Genomic DNA, 23,610 nt, shown 5'->3' with positions numbered 1-23,610 from the left:
GAGGAAACATGCACCACCTTAAAGGGAAGTTCGAATGACTAAGGAGGGAAAGTCGAATTGCTAGTTGGAGGGGGCCCACATGGGAAAAGAGGCCCACAAATTATAAATAGATGAGGCTCGGCCTCATTTGGTATCTTTTGACATATTGAACTCAACCTTAGTTGCTCGAGCTACTTAGTTGGGTTACTTTGTTGTTTAGCACACGAGTGTCTCCAAGCGAAGATCTCAACCCTTGCTTCGGTGGACTTCGAGTGCCACCCTAGGAAGGCAATTCATACTACCTTCGAGGAGAGTCGATGGAGTTTCACAGTAATATCATTCAGCGTGTGTCTCAGCCAATGCGTGTTTCTGGAGGACGTAGAAGGAGAACACGCTGGTGTTGCTTGTGGGCTCATCTAGGTAGCAACTACAAGGGGAGTTTGGGCATTGAAGCTACAGTGGAGGATCAACCTTCCGGGAGAGTTTTGAAGCAGGAGGTTGTTGCATTGGAGCAGTTCGATTTACAGTCACCTGGGCCTGCGCAAAGAGCCATCACTGGGCTCATGTGGGAGTTGGAGGAAGGAATTGTCGAGCTGGAACTGGCCGGGAGAAGTAGGAGATCACTTGGAGGGCCATTTGAGGAGGATTGTTGGAGTTGGGAGAGCATAGATTGACAGGATCAGTCACAACAACAGAATTCAAAATTGGAGGGCCAAGTTGTGAAGGGTCAATTTTTTAAGGTTGGAACCAAGGGAAACCCTTTCTGGGTTTTTCTGTTTTGGGCAAGGATCACACTCCTAATTTTATAGAATTTTCTGGGTAGATCTAAGGGGTCAAACAGGGGTCCCAACTCAGCCAGCAGCTAGAGGAGCTAAGGGGAATTTGGGCCAAAATACTAAGGTCAACATTTGGCCAATTCCTTTGTGTGTTATTCTAGGTATTTGGTGGAGAGGCCGGAGGTAGTTTTTAGTAATTTTCTAAGCACCGGAGGTGGGGTTTCTAGCAGCGTCCTTGTAGCAGACAGCACAGTTTCACAAGGGCAGCGCAGGGCATCATTGTCACAGTTATTGTGCCATTTGAGCTTGACATATTACCACCTAGGTTGGAACCAAGGGAAACCCTTTCTGGGTTTTGGGCAAGGATCACACTCCTAATTTTATAGAATTTTCTGGGCAAATCTAAGGGGTCAAACAAGGGTCCCAACTCAGTCAGTAGCTAGAGGAGCAAAGGGAAATTTGGGCCAAAATTCTGAGGTCAACATTTGGCCAATTCCTTCATGGGTTATTATGGGTATTTGGTGGAGAGGTTGAGGGTAATTTTCTGAGCACGGGAGGTGGGGTTTCCAGCAGCATCCTTGCAGCAGACAACACAATTTCACAGGGGCAGCGCGGGGCATCATTGCCGTATTTATTGTGCCATCTGGGCTTGACATATCACCACCTAGGTTTGATCACGCTTACCATTGAAGCAAGCCCAGGTGCACCACTTCCACATTATTGTACATTTCTCCCAGATTACAATAGAATGGCTAACTATTGGATATTCCTGGACTTTTTATGGGTGTACTGAATGTTTCAATTTTATGGTGTTGTTTTTATTATTTTCTTTGCATAGCACTATTTTCCCTAGTTTGGAAAATTATAGTGGTATCAAGGCATGATCTTGGCCCAGCTGTGGGAAACTAGCCAGAAGATCATGGAAGTTTTGGGTATGAGTGCACAGTGACGGAGGAAACGGAGACAAACCCATGGCTCAAGGGAAACACAGTATGCAGAAATTTTGGGGTAGAATTCATTGGGACAATGAGAGGTTGGCCCAGTTGAGGAGGGCGACAAACCAAACCCATCCTCACCCTTACAGCAAAGACGTGAGAGGTGTGCAGACCATGGGGGTGCAGCCATCTACATCATGTGGGGAAAGTCGACCAGATCAGGGCATCAGATCTCTTGAAAGGGAGTAGGAAGGATAGAGACAGTTAGAGGGTGAGACCAGGGGGCGCTTTTGTTGGTGGAGACCTGGCTTCAAATATCAGGAGCCCGAGGAGGAGGTTGAGCATGATGCTGAGAGCCCACAGGATGGTGAGGAACACATCGATATGCCTAGTGTGGCACACGAGTCACTTTTATTAGAGACCTCTTTGATAGCCCCAGTTGACACCTTGGTGGAGAAGATAGAGCCTACACACATAGAGCCATTTATTGAGGAGGAGCCATCCATGGACGAGATGCCAACAGTTGTTAAGGTATCTGGAGTTGTGACCAAGTTCACAAGCGATAGATGCCCACAGCAGTTCCACCAATTTTAGGCTGACCTTCTAGCATTAAAAAGGAAGCTCGCATTAGTGCGTGAGGCTATTTTGCAGCAGAACGAGGAGCTGGAGGGCATGAGAGCGGTTTGTGTCAAGTCCACGGCCAAATTTACTCACGTTGGGAAGCAGTTGGATTCCCTATTGGTGCAGCTAGAGTGCGCGTTAGAGTGTGGGAGCAACCCTCTTCGGGCATACATAGACAGGGCTGGCAGCACTGTTAGGTTACCTTGGCCCATTGGACAGAGAGAGGCAGAGCTACCTAGTCAGATTTCATGTATTGACCAGGATAGCGAGATGAGACGACCTGAGTTGCACAGGGTGCAGCACCCGCATGTTGGGGTTGTTCTATGTGCGAGAGTTCGTGCATTCAATCCCTCTCTTGGGGTTGGGTAGCGAGAGATTCTGAGTTGGTACCCAGTGGAGTGGGCTATGGAGATGGTAAGTGGTCCCAGGTGGAGCTTAGAAGGAGTTTCCAGGCACTGGGGAAGCTGGAAGCCCCAACTAGCATTGGGATCCGGGAGGGACCACCTATCATTTCCTGGGTATACCGATTGACTATGACCTAGAGGGTATAATTGACCTAGCAGTCGAGCGTGCACCTCCGCTAAGAGAGTTTCGGTCAGCACCAGTGACCAAACAGTTTTTGGGCAGACTCCTTGGGTTGTCTTGGTATGACAATTGTACACGGGGTCTCAGGATGATTAGCACACTCCAGCAGGAGTTTGTCGGAGGAGGTGGCATTGGCAGGCCACCAAACAGTGCCTTGTATGGAGCTGGGGATTCTTCGTGTTTGTGTGAGACACTGAGGATAAGAGCAGTGGTGGCATCGTTGCTGACACCCGGGGAGATTCACTTCTTGGGTCCCTTAGGGAGGACTTGGAGGGGACGTCCCCTCATTGGACAGCATGGTGATGCGACAATCGAGGTGATGATCCGGGTTGGATGCGGGCCGACACATATGGACACAACTTTAGGCCATCTCATTCAAGAATGGGTAGGAGCATCTAGCGTGGAGCAGTGGTCTACAAATGGGCATGAAGATGCATGGGGGTGTGTCGTAGTATGTTGGACTGCGTTGTGGAGTGGGATTGCCTCACATCGCATTCAGTACATGTGGGGAGCGACAGGTATAGTGACACAGGCGAGACACAGGATGGTACAGGATGATATATTCGTAGCTGAGGGTATCTAGCGAAGTACAGGAGTAGGCCACGATGTACAGTGGCATGTCCAGGAGTACTAGGATGATCGGTGGTATGCAGGAGTGTATAGTAGTGCACAGCAAAGTCTTGGATTGTTGCCTCCAGGGAGACCCTTGGACGGAAACACCGAGCTTACCTTTGGGCATAGTTCACCCAGGATCGACGAGGACATAGATGAGCGATACTTGATGGTATCCGCGGGGACTCACACGCTTGACCCTCTTCTGTGAAAATTTCTGAGCTGAAATTCTATTGCAGCAACTGATTTATTTCACCTACTTATTCTGCACAATAAGTTATTTAGGAAATCCCTTCAACAAATATTAAAATAAATTCTACTGCAGTTATCACATAATTACATAGAGAAAAATACATGCACAAGAACCAATCACATCAACACAGTTGTTTTTGGATGATTGCCCCCGAAAAACCCAATGCGGGAAAACCGATGCAACAGATGAGGGTTTTACTAATCTTCAGCAGTAATTGCTTTTACAAGGAATGATTTTACAGAGAAACTGAAAGAAAAAACCTAAGACTTTCCCTTTGCAACTTTCTAACAATTTGGAGACCCTTCTCCCACTCCTGCGTCACCTCTGCATCACTCTGCGTGGCTCTGAGTAGCTCTACATCCCTCTACGTCATTCTGTGTGAGGGCTTCGTCTCTCCTCTGGACTGCGTCTCTCCCTGCGTTGTCTCTCACTGTCCCTGCATCACCTCCTCCTCAAACAGAGCCTGTTGTTGATGCCCTCCTCTTCCTCCACCCTGCAACTCTCCCTCTGAAATCGATCTCCTCTCTTGAGAATCGATTTTCCTTGAGATACTGAGCATCTGTCAGTGTGTCCCCAAATGATCCTCAAGTCTTCTTTTATACTATTCTAGTTGATGAATCAACAGCCAAGATTAAGTCTCTAATCAATGGCTAAGATTAAAACAGACTTGATCCTCGTCTCTTAGAAGCTTCTCACCTTTATCTTTATTAATGCCCATTAAAAAAAAATTCCTAAGTTTAGACTTAGGAACCCAATAAAAATATTAATTATTTTAATAACTCCTCATCCGGGTGGAATTTCCCAAAACAATCTCATGTGCCTTAGCCTCTCCACCAATTTTCATGGCTAGAGCACATCCGATGCTACCAAAAATCAACACTCCCTCTTAGCGAGGAATGTGTTCTAGTAATGCTTCATCATAGAAACATCACACTGATCTTCCGCATTGGTACCTATGTTGATGCTTGGCCTGCTGCCTTACATCCCCTGCACTGTTGCTTCCTGTACTGCTTCCCATGACACTGCCACTGCCACTGCCACATTTGTACTACAGCTCCCTTTCAGCATGTTGCATCATGCTGCGCATAGCCCTGCCACTGTTAACTGCTGCACTGCAGCTCCCAACACTTATCCATTTCTGCTACTAAAATGAATTCTTCACCATCCCCATCTTCTCTCTAAAATAAACAAACTTTGTTCTTACTAGAGCCTTGGTGAGGATGTCTACCACTTGTACTCCTGTACCTCAACTGTACTGCTCCTCAGTGGACACAGTCTCTGACAAAGTGACACCTAATATCAATGTGCTTCGACCGATCATGAAATGTTGGATTCTTAGAGAGCTTGATGCAACTCTGATTACCACACAAGATCGCGGTCGCTCTTCTCCTGAATAGATTCACAAGCAGTTTCTTAAGCCATATGACTTCGCACGAAGCTGTGCTAGCTGCCATATATTCTACGTCAACTAAGCTCTGAGCCATGGATTTCAGTTTCCTACTACACCAAGAGGTCATTCCTGATCCAATGTTGAAACAGTTCCCAGATGTACTTTTCCAATCTACTAAACATCTAGCCTAATCTGTGTCAGTGAACCCACTCAACCTGATGTCATTGCCTTGGGTGTACAATAGTCCATGCTCAAATGTTCCCTGTATATACCTGAGAACATGTTTGGTTGTTGCCCAGTGCGCCCTCTTGGGTTCCACCATGAACTGACTGAGGGTATTGACAGCGTAACAAATGTCTAGCCTAGTATTGACCAGATACATCAGGGACCTATAAGATGCCTGTACAAGGTGGGATCAACGCCTTTATCTTCTGATGCATCAATCTTCTTCCAGTTGGTGATCATTGGAGTAGCCATAGGCCTATAGTCCTGGATCCTGAATCTCTTCAAGATCTTTGTAGCATATCTCCCTTGTCCAAGCAAGATCTCACCCTTCTGCTGCCAAACTTCCAACCCCAGGAAATAATGCATTTGTCCCAAATCCTTCATGTCGAATTACATAGCTAAGTTCTTCTTGCAGTCTTTGATGAGCCTGGATGATCCTATCAGGAAAAGATCATCCACATATAACACCAAGATTAGAGGCTCATTCTCTACGACAAGATAGTAGAGATTAGGATCTGCGTCACTCTTGACGAACCCCACCTTCTGCAAGTAGCCATCAATTCGACCATACCATGCTCTAGGTGCTTGTTTAAGCCCATACAAGGCTTTCTTTAATCTGCATACATGAGATTTCCTCTCATGTGTCTCAAAATCCTCTGGATGTTCAATGTATACTCCCTCTTCTATTACCCTGTTCAAGAATGTCGTCTTGACATCCATCTGATGAAACTCCCACCCCATCTATGTTGCAAGATATATCACAGTTCTAATAGAAGTATACCTAGCTACTAGGGCTAAGGTTTCTTCGTAGTTTATACCTTCATTCTGAGCATACCCCTTAGCCACAAACCCGGCTTTGTATTTCTCCACACTTCCATCTGCATCATATTTGATCTTGTAGATCCATCTCAAACCTACCACTAACCTGTCCTGAGGCCTAGGTACCACTTCCTAGACATCATTGACCATTATAGAGTTGCACTCCTCCACCATAGCATCTACCCATACTCGATGTTGAACAGCCTCCTGAAAACTAGAAGGTTCCCCAACCTGAGCTACTAAGGCCTGGTATCTATCTGGTTGTCTTCGCTCCCTTTTATTATTCCTGGGTGCACCAATGAAGTCCTCTGCATCCCGTAGAATCTGTCGGAGTTCCCGGCTCGTTCTTCCACTAGTAGTGGGCACATCTATCTGCTCTTCCTCTTCCTAAGATTCCTCCTGTTCTGAAGCTTTTTCTTCAGGAGAATTTCTAGCACTAGTTTCTGCTGGTCGAATTGGTTGGACAAACAGCTCGTCTTTCGACTGCTCCTCGGAAGGCATTTCTCAGGATTTCCTGAAAGCTCTGTCCTCCATGAACTTTACATCCCGTCGAACTACTACCTTCCTAGTCCCTGGAAGATAGATTCTATACACCTTAGCATTCTCGCTATACCCCACCAGATATCCTTTCTCGGCAGTTTGATCTAATTTCTTTCTCTTTTCCTCAGGTATACGGCAATTTGCTAAACTCCCAAATATCCTGAAATGACTGACTTCAGGTGTCTTCCCAGTGAAGACCCTTTCCGGAGTGATTTTGCCCAATTCCCTGTTTGGAGTCCTGTTCTGGACATAAACTGTCATGCTGCATGCTTCAACCCATAGGAATTTGGGCATATCCTGATCATACAACACTACCCTAGCTGCTTCCACAATAGTCCTATTTTTCCTTTTTGCTACCCCATTCTGCTCCAGATTATAGGGAGTTGTCCACTCCCTTCTGATGCCTTCCTCAGTGGGAAAATTAGTGAAGTCCTTGTCAACATACTCTCCACCATTGTCTGGGCGCAACACTTTTATCTTCTTTCCTGTCAGATTCTCCACTAGAACCTTGAACTCTTTGAATCGACCAAAAACCTCATCCTTGGTTTTCAAAAAGTAGATCCAAGTCTTCCTAGAATGGTCATCAATGAAGGTGACGAAGTATTCGGCACCACCAAGAGCTTTTGTTGACATCGGTCCGCAGATGTCCGAGTGTATCAATCCTAACACACTCTTAGCTCTATTGTTACTTCTAGATAACGCTACTTTGGCATACTTGCCCAGAGTGCACCCTCTGCATACATCAACTCATTCGGTACTTAGTTTTGGAACTCCTGATACTGTTTTCCTGAGAATTCTCCGAACCCCATGGTGTAAGTGTCCCATCCTCCTGTGCCATAGTTCATTCAAATCTTTGTCTCGATTGCTGCCTATCAATGCCATTGGTGATTCTAGCTGTAATATGTACAGCCTGTTACTTATGATTCCAATCTGGGCCTTCCGTTTCCAACTCAGGTGTTTGACATATACTTTCTCCTTAATGAAGAAAACATCATAGCCCTTGTTTTGAAGTTGAGATACGGAGAGTAAATTCATCCCCAACCCTGGCACATGCAGCACATTGGTTTCTCGAAACCTCTCTCCTGCTTCAGTTTGAAAGACTACAGTACCTCTTCCTATTGGGGTACACTTTGCCTTATTTCCCATTGTTAATCTGAAAATTCATTCTTTCTTCCTGATAATCTGAAAAAAATTCTCGAATTTCTGTCACATGCCATGAAGCTCCACTATCTATGTACCAAACCTCCGAGGAGGCAGAGCTTGCTAGGCAAGCAACTTCTTCTTCCAATCTGGAAGCTAACATAGAATAATTGTGATTCATGTCCCTCGTGCATTCTTCTAGAAATCTGTGTGAGTCCCTTTGAGTTGATGCCTCTGCATCATGCTCTTGACTCATAGTAGATTTTTCTCTCCTGTTGTCGGATTTCTGCTCTGATACCATGTGAAAATTTCTAAGCTGAAAGTCTACTACAGCAACTGATTTATTTCACCTACTCATTCTTCACAATAAATTATTTACGAAATCCCTTCAGCAAATATTAAAATAAATTCTATTGCAGTTATCACATAATTACACAGAGAAAAATACATGCACAAGAACCAATCACATCAACACAGTTGTTTTTGGAAAATTGTCCCCGAAAAAACACAATGCGGGAAAACCGGTGCAACAGATGAGGGTTTTATTAATCTTCAGCAGTAATTTCTTTTACAAGGAATGATTTTACAGAGAAATTGAAAGAAAACACTTGAGACTGTCCCTTTGCAACTTTCTGACACTTTGGAGACCCTGCTCCCACTCCTACGTCACCTCTGCGTCACTCTGTGTGGCTCAGCGTGGCTCTGAGTATCTCTACGTCCCTCTGCATCATTCTGCATGAGGGCTCCGTCTCTCCGCTGGACTGCGTCTCTCCCTATGTTGTCTCTCATTGTCCATGCGTCACCTCCTCCTCAGACACAACCTGTTGTTGATGCCCTCCTCTTCCTCCACCCTGCAACTCTCCCTCTAAAATCGATCTCCTCTCTTGAGAGTCGATTTTCCTTAAGATACTATGTATCTTTCGGTGTGTCCCCAAACGGTCCTCAAGTCTTCTTTTATACTTTTCCAGTTGATGAATCAATAGCCGAGATTAAGTATCTAATCAACGACTAAGATTAAAACAGACTTGATCCTCGTCTCTTAGAAGCTTCTCACCCTTATCTTTATTAATGCCCATTAATATTTTTATTTTCCTAAGTTTAGACTTAGGAACCCATTAAAAATATTAATTATTTTAATAACTCCTCATCCGGGTGGAATTTCCCAAAATGATTTTTGGGTCCTGGAGATCTCATGTGCCTTAGCCTCTCCACCAATTTTCATGGCCAGAGCACATTCGATGCTACCAAAAATCAACATCCTCTACATCCCTCATGAGTGTAGTCGATTTTGTTGTCAACTTTCTACACTCTGGGCATGAGCAGCGAGGACGAGGAGCTCACCCGAGATATTTGGGTGACACTTAGCGCACTAGGGGGGAGACTTTTCGATAGTGGCATTGGATTGGTGCGTCAATTGACAGCCACAGGTTGGGGGATGAGGTGATCATCTGCAAGGGTGGCATATCATTCATCATCGAGCCTACATCTAGGGAGTTAGTCCCCAGGGAGACATGTGTCACTCTTTTCTCAGGGCATGTCGGGACCAAGCATGAGCAGAGGAGATCGAGTACGACTGAGGTAGTTTCCCAGTATTTTTCCGAGCTCCAGACCTTATATTGGCACATTATCAAGATGGCAGATGGCAAACCGATGGGTGATGATTGGCAAGGACTGGAGGAATCCACATACCCTTAGTCGATTACGAGTATCGGATACCCATCTTTTGGTTGCATTCAAGGTGTAGCTCTTTGGCACACATGTCTTCCAGCGATCATCGGTACTACACAGTGGCAGGCACAGGGAAGATTAACATGCATCAGATTAGCCCACGATATATGGAGCCTATATATTGATCACATGCAAGGACTAGAGATGAGGCATGGATGGATTCCTGTAGTTGTTAGAGCTATGTTGTAGCAGGTCCAACTAGGGGATGCAAGGATTCAGTTAATTGATAGATCACTCTATCTCGTGATGGTCAGGAGTCATGGCAGCGAGTGGTCTAGTTCAATCTGGGATTGGCACATGGGGGTACACAGTGACCTTCATCAGAGGGCGAGGCAGGCTTTCTTTGTGGTTGCACCAGTTCAGAGTTAGATCTAGATGGGTAGACTTTGGCGTCATGGAGATGTCGAGGCAGGATGTGTCTCGCCTCTATCAGTATTCCACCATCGAGTTCCAAGAGAGGAGGATACAGTGTACGCACGATGGGCAGTCAGCCAGAGCCAGAGTGGTGTAGCGACAACATGGTGGCACCCTTCTATGGCTAGCAAGGGACCCAGACATCACAGTACTAGATAGCTCAGCGACCATGAGGGGTCAACCGGCTACAACAGGGGGAGGTCACTCAAGTCTTCCTTTACGCCTTGGCAAGTCACCGATGGCATGGGGGACTTTTGGTATTTATACCGAACATGATAGTGAGAGGAGCGAGGGGAGCTTCAGGTGGGACAGGATGGATTGGGATCCTGGTATTGAAGGATTCCTTCATGTCAGGACAGTGCAGGGACCTAGGATGACTCAGTGGCACGTTTGGACCCCGGTATTACTGATGATGATTGGGGTGATCAGCAAACAGAGGAGGCGCTTGTTTAGGCATTGCTGGAGGACAAACGATTTTTGGTGCATTGGAGGAATCTGCCGGATGAGGATGCCACCTGGGAGGGTGAACACATATGTGAGCATCCGGTGTTGAAGTTGCTTGGGGACAAGCAACATTTGGGAGGGGAGGACTGTAATGTCCCTTCTGAAATTAAACTGTTACAGGTTTATTTATTCTACAATTCTGACAATTTTGGAGGCCATCCTAACCCATGTGATTTTTGGAAAAGACTTAGGAAGAAAAAAGGGGCCGAAATGTTTTGTTGGTATAGTGTGGGGGCCACCCACATGAGGAAATATGCACCACCTTAGAGGGAAGTTCGAATGACTAAGGAAGGAAAGTTGAATTTCTAGTTGGAGGGGGCCCACATGGGAAAAGAGGCCCACAAATTATAAATAGACGAGGCTCGGCTTCATTTGGTATCTTTTGACATATTGAACTCAACCTTAGTTGCTCGAGCTGATTAGCCAAGTTATTGTGTTGTTTAGCACACGAGTGTCTCTGAGCGGAGATCTCAACCCTTGCTTCAGTGGACTTCGAGTGCCACCCTAGGAAGGCAATTCGTACTACCTTGGAGGAGAGTCAGTGGAGTTTCACAGTCATATCATTCAGCATTTGTCTCAACCAGTGCGTGTTTCTGGAGGACGCAGAAGGGGAACATGCAGGTGTTGCTTGTGGGCTCATCCAGGTAGCAACTGCTGGGGGAGTTTGGGCATTGAAGCTACAGTGGAGGATCAACCTTTCGGGAGAGTTTTGGAGCAAGAGGTTTCTACACTGGAGCAGTTTGATTTACAGTCACCTGAGCTTACTCATAGAGCCATCACCGGGCTCACATAGGAGTTGGAGGAAGGAATTGTAGAGCTAGAGCTGGCTGGGAGAAGTAAGAGATCACTTGGAGGACCATTTGAGGAGGATCGTTGGAGTTGGGAGAGCAGAGATTGATAGGATCAATCACAACGACGGAACTCGAAATTGGAGGAGGGCCAAATTGTGAAGGGTCAATTTTTTAAGTTTGGAACCAAGGGAAACCCTTTTTGGGTTTTTATGGGTTTTGGGCAAGGATCACTCCTAATTTTATAGAATTTTCTGAGCAAATTTAAGGGGTCAAACAGGGGTCCCAACTCAGCCAGCAGCTAGAGGAGCTACAGGGAATTTGGGCCAAAATTTCGAGGACAACATTTGGCCAATTCCTTCGTGGGTTATTCTGGGTATTTGGTGGAGAGGCCAGGGGTAATTTTCCGTAATTTTCTGAGCACCTGAGATGGGGTTTCCAGCAGCATCCTTGCAGTAGACAACACAATTTCACAGGGGCAGCGCAGGGCATCATTGCCGCAGTTATTGTGCCATCTAGGCTTGACATATTACCACCTGGGTTTGATCACGCTTGCCATTGAGGCAAGCCCAAGTGCACCACTTCCACATTATTGCACTTTTCTCCAAGATTATAATAAAATGGCTCAGCTATTGGATATTCCTGGACTTTTTATGGGTGTGCACTGAATGTTTCAATTTTATGGTGTTGTTTTTATTATTTGCTTTGCATAGCACTATTTTCCCTAGTTTGGAACATTACATTTCGACCTTCATACCTGTTTCTCACAGAACTCATTTTTCATTTCACTACAACCATTTGTTTTAATTAGGTTAATTCTTCACAAAATCACCTTTGAGCCTCCACTCCACTGCCTTAGCAATCCTATCATTAGGGAAGCCCCCCTGGAGTTGGAGAAGAGCCAACAAAAAGTGTGAAGAAGAGCTACTGAGGCAACAATGGGTAGCCTTCCTAAGTGCATAAAACTAGCCCCTTGATGCTTAGGAGTTTACATCATTCGATGGAGCTAGATTTTGACATTTTGTTGTAACACACCCCACGGCAAATGGTAAAAATTTTGAAAATGATAAATAATATGGTTAGTTACTACATTCTGGATTACATAGATGACCAAAAACATTATATTTATAATCCATATGCATCCTTTTCAAACAATGTAGGAAAGCATTCATACATAAAACATATAAACAATAATTTATTTGCAACCCTCTAGGGACCATAAAACCTAGCTTAAACATGTATAACATATAAACCACTTGTTAGCACCTAAAATGGATTTCTCAAAAATCCAGTTGGTGAACTGTGATGTCCTCTCCTAACTAAATTTCCCAAGGGAGGACAAAGTAGCCTATCCAACCCCATAGACTATAGTCATTTGTAAAAAGGAAAACCCACTATTTGATGTTATTGGTGTAACATTGGAAAATTTACGGTAATTGGAGGAAAACTTGTGATAAATGCCAAATTTGGGTCAAAATGTAAGAAACTTGTTAGCCCCTCAAATTAAAATTATGAGGAAAGACCCAAAAGGGAATCTATAAAAAGGAGAGAGAAGAATCATTTTACTCATCATGGATTGTGGATCTTTCTGATTTTTGAGTTGAGGCTCTTGGAGGGTTTTAAGAACCCTTTTCTCTTACTGGTTTCAGTGGTGAAAGATTCCACCCTAGCCAATCCCTTCTCTCTACTCTATTTAAAGTAATTTTCTGGGGCAACATTCCTCTATCTTGAGACAGTGAAGGGTACGAGGCTAGGACTGAAGCAGCAAGGGTTTCCCTAAGGCCAGGACTGAAACAGCGAAGTATTCCCAGATCAAATATGAGGCAGGAACAGCTTTTGTGATGCTAGATGAGGCACCAGCCCATCTTGTGGGCAGGTTCTTGTGACAAGGCATTAATTTTCTGAGGCTAAATTCTGGACAGCAAAGTTTCTTGGGTAGCAAGAGCTTGAATTGTGACAGTGAGTCACCCTTGAAGGAATCCCATTGTGACAGTGAGGATTTAATAGACCCTACTGTCACTGTGACTACCCCTACGGGGATTCTTTATGGCAGTGGCTCAACCTAGAGGACAAATCTAAGACAGTTAAGTCCTTTCTAAAGTTCAACTGAGGGTAGCGGATCTGTTTGAGGTAACAAGTGTGGCAGCAAACCCTCCTGGAGTCTGGTTTGGACAGCAAAGTGGTGTTCTGGACAGTGAAGTACTATTCGGGCAACAGTGACCCACCTTTGTAACCCTTTTCTTAATAAATTTGTGGTGGCACATCATGTATAGGGCTTGATCTGGGCATAAAAAGGCGGGTTTATGGCACCAGGACTGTCCTGAGGAGTGTTTGTAGCATTAAAATATTTTTGTTACATGAACCATTGTAACAAAGTCTATACAGTGGTAGCAAAGAGACAGCAACTTCTGAGACTGATTGTAAGGTCAAACCTAAAGTATTAGGTAGTAGGGTTTGTTGATGTAACAGCAATTGTGTAAATCTAAACTGTCACGTGAAATTGGGAGGATTGTGGATTTATAACACATTATGTATTGCTGGATTGGCTTCATGTGTATGAGTTGTTGAATACTGGTTCATTGTTTTATTGCATTCAATATTGTCTTTCGTTGCAAAAATTGAAAGAATATTATGATACTAGTTGGAATACAGATATTGTCATGTGCTCCTTTCAACCCTAAGGATAATTTTCCCCAAGGGCTATTACAATGGTAACAGAACTAGTTCTCCTGCCAGCCTAGAGGATTTATTTGAAAAATGTGGCAGCAGGAATTAGTTTCCCCCTTGGGGAAGGAGTACGATCATAACAAGGACCTAACAAAAAGGATAGAACAGGCTAGAGCATGGGCAAAGGCACACCCATATTATTTTACATTACTAGCGCCTTCTAACAAGGATCAAATGGGTGCCTACATAAATCAAGCAAGGGAGGCCAAAATTGAACAGATAGGTGCCAAAACCTCTGAACAACCAACAATCGCATGCCTATCTTCTAGTTTGATCCCAGCAGATCCCAATAGCAAGGAGTTGATGCCTATCATTGGAAATCAACTTGGGGGGCCTTTTGTAGAAGATTATAGCCCGATCCAATCTTAGCCAAAAGAGTTGCAAAACATTCCAGAGGGTGCTTTGGTAGAACACTCAATCCATCTTGATAATGGGTTATATCAGATGTCTAAAAGATCTTACATCTAAGAGATGAGTCATGTTCAAACCAATGTCGCAAAAATCGGCATTAGGATAATATCAACAAGGGTCCGCTAAACCAAAAAATCGTAAACTCATGAAAATATCAGTAAAAGTAAGCAAAAAATCGGCAAAATCAAGATACCACCAAAATATCAGTAAAAAATCGGCAATGATCGGCTAGGCCAAAAAATTGTGATTTTGGGATTTTTTCGCAATATAATTGTGATGTTTGCAGCACTAGTTCAAATGTTACCAAATGAGTTTTAGCAAAGGTCTGAGGAGCCAATTGATCTTGGAATTATGGGAAGTACAAAGGATGCTCGATCGTTTGCTCGGCGGCAAGCAAACAAAGATACAAGTGCTTCTACAGGCATCGAGGAATGAAAACTCGATGATGATGTATCTGGAGAAGAGGATGATTTCCAGAGATGAAGAAAAAGGTCTAAAAGGGTGCAGGTTAAGGAGAATGTGGATTCAACTGGTTTTTATCAAGTTCATCCTCTTTCTGTCAGTGTTCATGTCTATGATGATGAACCAACTAATGGGACAAAGCCTAGCAAATTGGTCACTCCGAAATTTGAATACTTGCTAAAGCAGCATGTTGTTTATGTTGGGATTGATGGTGTGCAAGGAGGCAGTGAGAACAATTTTCTTGTAAACGTTTCCAATACTTCCTCATCAGGTAGCTAAATTGTCCGCAGGTTTCAATTTTGCATATAATGAGAAAAGAGTATAAAGGCCATTTAAATGGGTTCAGCACTTGGTACACATTAACTTTTTGCCTGAAGCTCCTCCACTGCTTGTTGATAAGTATAACATATCTGGAAACATTCAAGCTGCAAACGGTGCATCTATTTTGGCAAGGATGAATATATACAGACAACAACATTGTGTACAAACCATTTTGCAGTGGATTCGTGCTCAAAAGAAGTCTTGGTTGGCTCTTAAGGAGCAACTTGACTCATTATCAAAACTCAGGTTGCCACCTTTAACATTCAAAAATGTACCATAAGCAATGTACAGCTCAAAATGCAGTTTGCACAGATGGTTGTCAATGAAAGTTGGACATAATTAGATTTCAGTAACTTTTGTTGCCAGAGAAGAGCCAAGGACTGATACATCACTTATTTCGGATGGACAGGGTGGTTATCTAAAAGCAGAATTAGGGAATATGAGAGAAGATGGGAAGCTCCCATCATGAACACATGCTTCCACCACACTGATGAAAGAATTTGATTTTGAGCTATCCACTAACCAGTTTTTGTTACCATCCCAATGACAATTTATTGATGAAAGACATGTCAGTGGAGTTTGGGATATTGATGTGTTTGGTGAGGCTGTACAAACAAAAGCACCTACTCTACATCCCTTTGATTTATTGAATACACAACCACAACACTCACAATTATTAAATTTTCAATCTTCAAGCACCCTAGCATCTAATGCAGAAATAACTTATCATCACCTATTTGAGCATGCTGAGTTTCACGATCATAACATTGAAGGTCGATCATTGCATGGTATGCACGATCCCAACTTGTCAAGACATCTTGATTTGCCTTCGATGAACATGGACTTTGCCCATTCTCTTAAACAAGCTCAATAAATGCAAGGTGCAGGAAAGGTATAAAGCTACATGTTTGGTAGGACAGGATGAACAATCCCATTAGAAATTATGTACAATTCCCGATCTCTTCCAATGGCCTTCAATGATATACAATCTGAGGTTACAAAAGGGATTTAGGAAAACCCCTCCAGCACACAATCTTCTGATCTTCATATTCAGGGTCCTGGATTTTTCATGCAACAAGGAAAACCTTTTGATTTTATTACTGGAGGTCAAGGTTAGAAGTTGCATCGGGTTGGCTTAAACTGGAAGTCCCCAAACGAAATCTATAAAAAGGAGAGAGGAGGATCATTTTACTCATTATGGAATGTGGATCTTTTTAATTTTTGAGTTGAGGCTTTTGGAGGGTTTTAAGACCTCTTTTCTCTGATTGGTTTCAGTGGTGAAAGATTCCACCCTAGCAAATCCCTTCTCTCAACTCTGTTTACGGTAATTTTCTAAGGTAGCGTTCATCTATTATGAGACAGTGAAGGGTTTGAGTCTAGGACTGAAGCAGCGAGGCTTTCCTTGAGACCAGAACTAAAACAACAAAGTATCTCTAGATCAAATCTGGGGCAGCAAGGGCTTCCATGACCCTACCTGAGGTAGCAGCCCATCTTGAGGGCAGTTTCTTGTGACACCGCATTAATTTTCTTAGGCTAAATTCTGGACAGCAAAGTTTCTTGGGCAACAAGGACTTTAATTGTGACAGTGATCACCCTTGAAGGGGTCCCACTGTGACAAGGGTTTAATAAACCCTACTGTCGTTGTGGCTACCCCTGAGGGAATTCTTTATGGTAGTGGCTCCGCCTGGAGGACAAATCTGAGACAATGAAGTCCTTTCTGAAGTTTGGTTGAGGGCAGCAGATCTATTTGAGTTAACAAGTGTGGCAGCAAACCCTCCTGGAGTCTGGTTTGGACAGCAGAGGGGTGTTTTGGATAGTGAAGTATTGCTTGGGCAGCAGCAGCTCATCTTTGTAACCCTTTCCTAAGAAATCTGTGGCGGCAGATCACGTCTAGGGCTTGATATGGGCATCAGATCACCCCTGTGACATTAGCAAAGGCAGTTCTATGGAAGCAGGATGATCCTGAGGTGTGTTTGTAGCATCAGAATATTTTTGTGGCATGAACTGTGGCAACCAAATCTAAATTGTGGCAGCAAAGAGACAATAATTTTTGAGATTGGTTGTAAGTTCATGTTAAAATTTGGCAGCTCAGGGAGAAATTCCCTCCATTGGGAAGCCTTCCTCATCCAAATAAGCCCTTACTAGCCCTTGGAAGAATTTAATTTGGTCAAGGAAAAATATTATTTTTAATATGAAACTCACATGTGCACAAAAGTACAGGTTGTCCTAAAGGACAAATTGGGTCTCTCCACCTCATATAAATAGATCACATGTCTCATCACTTTGGAGCATCCTCACACATTCATCTCTTCATCAATTCGTACAAGTCTGAAATTCCCTGCTCTTTACGGAATTTCACCGATGGGAGGAGTCCTGGTATGAAAGAAAACACTAATAATGGTAAGGTCAACAACTAGGTATAATGTGATTTCCAAGGCCCATTCAAAGGAGAGGCTCAATATGAGGCTCACTTGCTTCAATGAAGCTTAATAATTGCTCCCCAAGAAAGACCTAAGGTTGAGGATTAGACCTAGGGTTTAAGGGTGTTCATCAACAATGAGTATGTCTAAGGTCAAGATCCTCAATGTAAGATAGAACCTCTCAAGTAGCTTTGTGAGATATTCATATACCTTCAAGTGGACTTTTTCTATTTGAGAGACCTAAATTGGGTCCACACATGTTAAAATTGGCAACCAGGGCAAAACTTCATGTGGGTCATCTTATTCATGGCTGATAATATTTTCATTAGATTGCTCTCGTCGAGAGGTGTAGGATTGATATAAAGATCATCCGATTCTGATAAGTATTCATGGAGATATGAATTTATTTTGATTATGGAATTATTATCAAGCCGACCTACAACTCATGTAGGCTCAGAAGCCCAACAGTCGCATCTATTCACCCACCAACGTTGTGTATAAATATAAGAGGACTTTTCCTCATTTGGACTCACTCATCTCATCACATCTCTCTCTCTCTACTGCGCAGATATGAGTCTCTTCTCTACTGCGCTGAAATGGGTCTCTCTCTCACACACATGTGAAGCCGGAAGCTGTTGAATTTGAAGCTGCAACTGCAGAAGTAAAGATTGACTTGCGTGGCCTAGAAGATCTCCTCTTTGGAACTGCGCTGTAGGTTCATCTGAACCTCCTTTGAAAGCCGCAACTTTTGGTGGTGGAATGAAGTCAATCCGACGAACGGTTTGCAAGATATCGACTGCCCTAGTTTGAAGCCGGAAACTGCTGAAACTGAAGCTGCAACTGCAGAAGTAAAGATTGACTTGCGTGGCCTAGAAGATCTCCTCATCTGCACTACGCTGTAGGTTCATCTGAACCTCCTCTGGAAGCCGAAACTTTTGGTGGTGGAATGAAGTCAATCCGACTGTCGATTTGTGAGATATGGTCTGCCCTAGTTTGATAATGAAGCCGCTAATGCTGATGCTACTGATCTAGGGTTTGCTACTGCTGATATGAATCAGATTTATTGTACTATTTCTCTCTGCTGAATTATTGAAGAAAAAAGAAGATTTGATCAAAGGGTTTCCCCACACATTGTGGGGTTTGTCCCTGGCTAGCCGCCACATCTTGTGTCTCTTGTCTTGGCTTGTTTTCTGTCGATCGTTTAATGTTCTATCTGCACTTTACTTTATGTACATGTGATTGCTAATCGGTGGAATATAATAAGAAAAAGAAGTAAACTGTTATAAGCATAGAACATACCATAACTTAACATGGTATCAGAGCTGAGGTGAAGACAAAGCCCAAGCAAGAGCAAGAGCAATCATTGAAGAGAAGATTGGCAAGGCTATCCTAAAAGAACTATGGGGTCCTCAACACTCTTTCCTGCCGAAGACAAGCTCCGTGAGAAAGCTGAATATCACGGATGGAAGATGTCTATCGATCTAACCCTTGAAGATCAAGGAGTGTTGGATCATGTGAGAGGCAATATTGTTGAGCCTCCATCAAATGCATCCGCTGCTGCCTAGAACAAATGGAAAAATGGAGAAGTGAAAACAATAGAAGATCATCTGGGACTCTATCGACAAGCACTTGGTGGCCTACATCTCTGAACTGGACACCTCCAAGGAAATCTACGACAGACTGGTGAGTTTATTTAAAGTTAATGATGCAAATCAAGTTTTGTTTCTTAGAAATAAGTTGAGGGAAATCAAGAAGGGTAAAGATGAAAGTATGCAAGCATACTTCTTAAGAATCACCGAGATCAAGAACGATCTCCTATCTATTGGGGAAACCATTACTGACAGAGAAATGGCACTCACAACTCTCGGAGGATTACCATCTGAATGGTATGTGTTCAGGACTACTCTTTTGAACAATAATGTAATTCCTAGTTTCGAGGAATTAATGGCTAGATGCATTCAAGAACAAACAAGGGTAGAAGAGCAGGAAATGCCCTTGCCTAAAGGTCCTCCTGCTGCTTTTTCTTCTCATGCTAAGAAAAGAAATAATTCTGGGTCTAAATCGAAAAGAAAGGTTGGATTTAAGGGTGGAAGAAAAGGACGATGTTTCATTTGCAATAAAGCAGGTCACTATGCAAGGGAATGCCCTGATAGAAAGGACTCTCACCGTGACGATGATCAAAATCCCTCTCATGGTAATCGAAGGAATGGAAAATTCAACATCAAAGGAAAAAGGAATGCGGGAAATCAAGGAAGAGGGCAACCATTCAAGAAGGCTAGAAATTCCAGGTATGAATCTAACACTGTTGACGATAAGCAGGCTGAATATTATCTATCAGCTGCTCTATCTACCTCCGCTCCTTCGGACTCAATGGGAATTTGGCTCATTGATAGTGGTGCCTCAAGACACTTCACTGGTTACAAAGAAGTACTCTATAATCTGGTAGAGAAAGAAACTAACCTGGAAATTGTCCTTGGAGATGACATGAAATACCCAGTGAAAGGTGTAGGCAATGTTTCTCTTAAACTGAATCAAGGTAATACAATTCACTTACAAGATGTATTATATGTACCTGATCTCAAAAAGAACCTGGTATCCATCTCGGCAATGGAAGACAAAGGCTATAAGGTAACCTTCAGCGATGGTAAGGTACGCATATGGAAAAATAATGTTAAAGATGCTTTCACTCTTGGGTTTCGAGTTGATTCTTTATATCAAGTCAGTGGAAGTCCGCTAGGAGTCATGTCTTGTGACACAACGCTTCAGTCCGAACTTTGGCATCAGAGGTTTGCCCACCTTCATTACAAAGCTCTACCCGATGTAAGACAGATGGTAACAGGGATGCCCGAATTCCAAGTAGAGAAAGAAGGTGTATGTCCGGGATGTTACAATTGGCTTACTCAAGCATACCTGAGGTTGGCATTAAGAGGGAGACTACTACACCACATACTCCTGAGCATAATGGTGTGGTGGGAAGGAAGAACCGCACAATTATGGAAGCTGTCCAGGCCATGCTACATGATCAAAGTCTTCCTAAGTTTCTATGGGCTGAAGCTGCAAACACTGTCGTATATGTACAAAATCGATGCCCTCATCAAGCATTGGGTTCCAAGACTCCTGAAGAAAAATTCACCGGTAAGAAACCTGATGTTTCTCATTTTAAAATTTTTTGGAAGCCCTGTATACTTTCATGTGCCGAAAGAGAAAAGAAATAAATTGGGAGCATCTGGAAAGAAGGGAATTTTCGTGGGCTATGGTGAAAATACTAAAGGCTATAGAATCTATGTAGCCGGTCAAAGGGAAGTCATAATTAGTCATGATGTCACCTTTGACGAAGATATGGTTCTCAGCAAGGTGATCAATCTTCCGACTTTGAGGAGCTCTCAAGAAGCCGACACCAGGGAATCGAAAGAAAAGGATGATGAATCAATGCCTGATGTAGAAGAACCCATGGATCCGATTGATCCTCCTCCATATGAACCTTCCTCTTCTAGGAAGAGGCCTTCATGGCTTAAGGGGTTACTTGATGATGCTGAAGGACATGCTGCACCCCGAGGAACCTTTCGTGAAAGTAAGAAACCTAATAGGTATCAAGGATACCTGACCATCATGAGCACGATCATACAAAATGAGCCTTCGTCATTCTCAGATGTCGTCAAGCATCAAGTATGGAAGGATGCTATGACCGAAGAATATGAGTCTATCATAAAGAATGATGTTTGGGAAGTAGTTCCCAGACCCCAAGACAAGACTGTTGTTGCTTCCAAATGGCTTTACAAGATAAAGCATGCAGCAGATGGAAGCACGGAAAAGTATAAGGCTCGTTTTGTTGCTCGAGGTTTCTCCCAAAAGGAAGGTATAGACTATGATGAGATATTTGCACCTGTTGCTAGATATACGACCATCCGCTCGATCATAGCCCTTGCCGCTTCACAAGGATGGAACCTACATCAGATGGATGTCAAGACTGCGTTCTTGCATGGCTCGATCAAAGAAGAGGTCTATGTGGAGCAACCTGAAGGATTTGAGATTTATGATTGAAAATCTCATGTATGCAGGTTGTAGAAGGCTCTCTATGGGCTGAAGCAAGCACCCCAAGCATGGTATGAGAGGATTGATAGCTACTTGATGAAGCTGGGATTCACTAGGAGTGAAGCTGATCCTAACCTTTACTTTAAGGTTGAAGATGACAAGCCTCTCATACTGGTGTTGTATGTGGATGACCTGTTTCTAACAGGTGCAAACCCTCTCATTCACAAATGTAAGAGGGAGATGGCTTCTGAATTTGAAATGAAGGACCAAGGACTTGAAGTGTGGCAGAAGCCAAGGGAAATTTTCCTATCTCAAGGAAAATATGTGGTAAATATATTGGAAAGATTCGGTATGATGGACTGCAAGCCTGTGACTACCTCGAGGATCTTAACTTTTAGAAGTTATATGGTAGTGATGTCGGACCAGACTTGGGAAATGCCTCTGAGTTTCAAAAACTCATTCGCATTGATGTTCTTGGTGAACCTCCGTCCAAACATATGTTTTGCAGTTATCATTGTGAGCTCATATTTGGTTGAGCCTCACTGGATTGATGCCAGGAATCTTCTGAGATGTCTTCAGGACACAATCTCTCATGGATTAAGATACACTGCCGGAGATGTGAGACTACTTGGATATACTAATGTTGATTGGGCAGGCAGTGTGGTGGACCGTAAGAGCACTTCCAGGTACTGTTTCACCTTGGGATCTGCTTCGATATCCTGGATAAGCAGGAAGCAAAAGTCGGTGGCTTTGAGCACCGCCGAAGCAGGATATATTGTTGCTAGCATAACCTCGTGTGAGGCAGTCTGGTTGCGAAAGCTCTTCAGTGAGTTGTTTGGATTTACATTGGATACCACTGTGATTCTTTGTAACAACCAGAGGTGGGATTCAATTATTGAGGAATCCCGTATTCGTCAATTGCTCCAGCAGATAGACATCATCTGGGATATGGTAAGTCGATGAGCAAGGAAGCTCCATCACATTAAGATGATGTACAGGTTGATACACCTTGTCAAAGCCCCGAGGAAAGATCTAATCTGTGATTTTCCCAAACGACTTGGAGTCGGCAAGAAACCCTTGTACAAGGGTCCTGCATGTTGCATACATTGAGCTCTGGGAGCTCTGAGGGCTTGCGGTTCCTACTGGAGCAACATATGACCACAGGGTGACTCACCCTCCCCTGGTGGTGCACACTGGAACAAGATGATTCGCTCTCTTGTGGAACAGGATGATTCGCTCTCCTGTGTAGCAGGATGATTAGTTCTCCTGTGAGGCCTGGATTGATGTGTTCTCCATGGCAGTCTGGATTGATGTGTTCTCCACGGCGATTGTAGCAGGATTGATGTGTTCTCCTGTGAGGCCTGGATTGATGTGTTCTCCATGGAAATTGTAGCAGGATTGATGTGTTCTCCTGTGAGGCCTGGATTGATGTGTTCTCCATGGCAATTGTAGCAGGATTGATGTGTTCTCCTGTGAGGACAGGATTGATTAGTTCTCCTGTCGAGGCATCCTACCCATGCAGTCTGGAAATCATGGGAAGTACCTCTCATCTGATCAATGAGCAGGGAAATGAAGTTAGGGACCATAGTAGTACCAATGGACGCATCGTTGTAACTACTGTACTCCCTACGCTAGGATGACCTCCATTGATCTGGGATCAATGATACTGGTCTGGGACCAGTGGTAGGAGTTGTACCATACTATGACGCTGACTTCGGGTCGGTTGAGACTGGTCTGGGATCAGTGGTACATACTCTGAGACTGACTTTGAGTCAGTGAAGGATGATATTGGTCTGGGACCATTGGAGTTGTACTCACTATGACGCTGACTTTGGGTTGGTTGAGACTGGTCTGGGACCAGTGGTACATACTCTGAGACTGACTTTGAGTCAGTATGACACATCCTCGATCATTTCTTCTTCTTCATA

General features: G+C 43.8%; 1 protein-coding gene and 1 pseudogene across 2 annotated transcripts in view; one reads left to right on the top strand and one right to left on the bottom strand.

Moving 5' to 3' along the window:
• Positions 1 to 23,610, bottom strand: part of LOC149168705 (UPF0613 protein PB24D3.06c-like) — a 327,857-nt gene that overhangs the window by 128,712 nt on the left and 175,535 nt on the right. The gene's annotated exons all lie outside the window — the stretch shown is intronic.
• On the top strand, positions 297 to 15,777 carry LOC149168707 (THO complex subunit 5B-like; annotated as a pseudogene).

The sequence above is a fragment of the Pinus tabuliformis genome, chromosome 4_2, assembly GCF_031772625.1.
Source record: "Pinus tabuliformis cultivar Carrire ecotype Pingquan chromosome 4_2, CPIR1, whole genome shotgun sequence".
Lineage (NCBI taxonomy): Eukaryota > Viridiplantae > Streptophyta > Pinopsida > Pinales > Pinaceae > Pinus > Pinus tabuliformis.
Note: the sequence above shows the minus strand (reverse complement) of the source record. Positions and strands in the feature narration are given on the sequence as shown.